The 2,808-nt window shown below is 49.8% G+C and overlaps 1 long non-coding RNA gene across 1 annotated transcript; it reads left to right on the top strand.

Moving 5' to 3' along the window:
- Positions 1 to 320: 320 nt before the first annotated feature.
- On the top strand, positions 321 to 1,453 carry LOC143687212 (uncharacterized). The gene is made up of 3 exons (XR_013177462.1): positions 321 to 540; positions 698 to 813; positions 910 to 1,453. It is a non-coding gene; the product is annotated as an uncharacterized LOC143687212 (long non-coding RNA).
- The last annotated feature ends 1,355 nt before the right edge of the window (positions 1,454 to 2,808 follow it).

The following is a 2,808-nucleotide window of genomic DNA, read 5'->3' as shown; positions in this document are numbered from 1 at the left end:
TCTCAGTAAAAGAAGGTTGGGAGTAAGTAAACCAGAGCTTAAATTCTTAGTACTTGACTTTCAGCAGGGACTTCCCATAGCCACGCTGCTGAGAGTGCACGCTGGAGGCAGGGCTTGCCCTCTGCTCAGCTCAGGCCCTCACAGCACCTCCCACTGTCTTCCAGATTTCACGTGGAAGAAGAAATGCAAGGTAAAGACCCACGAATGCTGCCGTGTTCCCTTGTGCACATGCTGGAGGTGCCCATTTGCCTTCTGACACCCTGATTTGAGGGTGGGGCGCCCACAACCTCTGCTGTTGTACCCAGTGACTGCACGGGGGTCGCTTTCCTATCATTTCTAAAAGTAATTCATTTCGACTTTTTTTATTCTTTCAGGAAAATGTTCGTGTCATTACAGGGGTTAAGAATTGTGTCATATATTTAAATTCTACATTTCATGAAATGATGCAGTTCTCATAAAACATGGTTTAAATCGAGACTGAAGAACAGTGCAACGAATCAAATGCTGGGTCCAGGTGACAGCCCCAGCGGGCATGTCTAGGTGAGGTGGTTGCAGGGGCAGGGCCTCCTTATAAAGCCCCAGGGTGGGTCCCGTGGACCTTCAGTCCACCCTTGGGGGTGGGGGCAGGGGAGGGAGCTGCCTCCCTGCAGCCTTGTCAGCTCCTGCCCTAAATGTCCACTTCTCCCCCTCCTCACAGTTGAGCCCCGCAGCAGTGCTGTCAAAGAGCCAGGTGCACTTCCAGGGAAAGAAAAGAAAGAAAACAGCCCAGGAAAATGACCTTCACTATAACTCAATGTTTGATTCTTTGGGAAGGTGTGGGGGGCGGGGGGGGAGGTTGCTTGTTTTCCTGAAAGTAAAAAATTTCTGTTAGAAAGGAAGTCTTTTGAAGCTTTTGGCCTTTTCTCTCAGGGGTGCAGGGCGGCATTCTCCAGGGGGCTGTAGCGTCACTTGGTGTCAACGTGTCTGCTCTGCAGTCTGCGTCTGGCCGGACACCCTAACTCTCCCAGTGTCTCCTGTCTTCCAAAGATGAGGTCTGCTTCAGGCGGCTGCACAGCACAGAGCCTTCTATCACACACCAGCCTTTAAAACGCAGCCACCCAAAAAGGAAGGAAAGGAAAACGCTGGCGCGCTATCCCTTAAAAGACTCCAGCTTTGGGTTTTGCTGTGGCTGGAGCTCTCTTAATGAATATTCAAAGACACCCGGAAAACCTGCGGCTGCTAGATAATGAGAATACGGTGAACTTTGCAGGCTAATCAAGAGGATGTCCGATTCGGGGGTTTGTACTTGAGCACATTTTTTTTTTCCTTCTTAAGAAGGATCATCTTAAAAACATATTCTGCAATTACAGCTCTACACATTATCAGCAGAATAAAAACAGTACGGTCTAAAGTTTCAGGGGAGCCTGGGGCAAGTTTTAAGTCACTTACCTGCGTTTCCGTCCACAGCTGCCCTCCAGCTCGCAGCAGCAGCAGCAGCAAAAGAGAGCCACGATGTAGGCTCCGGGGATGGACCCGGGGGTCTCCAAAGACCAAGCTGACAGGCGGCCCCCTGGGCGAGCCTGCCCTGCTGTTTCTGCCTCTGCCTGGGGCACTCTCCCAGCCCTGACTCCCAAGAGTCAGCCCCGCCTCTTCTGGCTCCCGCCCTCCCACTTTCCTCCAGGGCGCATTGTCCTCGCGTCCTGTGCCGGACACCTTGCGTGACAGGTGGGAAGAACCAGGAGCTCAGGTTGGGGGTGGGGGCGGGGAGGGCCACTGCAGGCTGGAGCCTGGCAGGGCCAGCGCACAGCCCAGCTGGCTCTCTGGCTCTCCGGCTCTCTCCCTGATAAACCTCAAACCTTTTCTTCTCCCTAGTGGTGCGGAAGCAGACTTGGCAGCACGTTTGCTCACTCACAGGTTTTTGCGCTTTACTTTTTGTAGTTGGCAGAGTCGGTGGAGAAAAGCCACACATTATACCTTGGAGTTACCCCTCCCTGTTCATGGTGTGTATGCGGGGGAGGGGTGCACTCGGGTTAAACTGTCTCACGTGTCAGTTAAAGCAAGTTATTACAGAAAAAAAAATAGCAGATGTCGTAAAACATAACTAAAATTATTCCTGAGGGGGAGAGTTTGTATTTTCTGTTTATATAAAAAGCATTGTCTTCTGCTAAGACTTTTACTCCGTAAATTCCTATTATGAAAATAGAGACTGGACTTGCCAGTCGTTAAAATCGTGTACAATGTACCTGAGAGGGCTATCTACTTATTTCCATACAGGGTGAGTGAGATTAGGCCAACTAAATGAAGCAAATGGGTTTAATTTGATAAATTCCAAGTTTTTTAATGAGCTATATCTCCTCTGAACTTGCTCTACTGGGACCCTCTAGAAATAACTCCCTAAAAAGACAGAATGGAAAGGAAGAAGCTCTAAGAAAAGGGATGCTGGAGAGCCTGAGCAGAGCAGGGCACAGGAAGCAGCCTAAGGATGGAGAGGGGGCAGCATGGTTTCATCTAAGGGCTAAGGACTGGTAATTTGTGAACAGAACCTCGAACGATCTAAGGATGCTGCTAGGAACATAGATGAGTTTCCTGGGGCCTCTCACAGAATATTCAGAGGATAAATGAGTGACACTGGCACCATAGGACCTTCTGAGATAGACCCAACACCCCACTGACCAGATGAGACTGGCCCAGATGCACCCAGCAACTTTGCTGGTTCAAAAGGTCTCTGGTTCTACCGAACTGAAAAATGTTGTCACCTCCTGAAAACTCTGTGCCTGGTTGTTGTCATGAAAACAAGGGAGAAAACAAACTTAAGACCGATCAGTTAAC

Source organism: Tamandua tetradactyla, chromosome 6 (genome assembly GCF_023851605.1).
Source record: "Tamandua tetradactyla isolate mTamTet1 chromosome 6, mTamTet1.pri, whole genome shotgun sequence".
Taxonomy (NCBI): domain Eukaryota; kingdom Metazoa; phylum Chordata; class Mammalia; order Pilosa; family Myrmecophagidae; genus Tamandua; species Tamandua tetradactyla.
The sequence above is the reverse complement of the archived record's forward strand: the minus strand, read 5'-3'. Positions and strand labels throughout refer to the sequence as shown.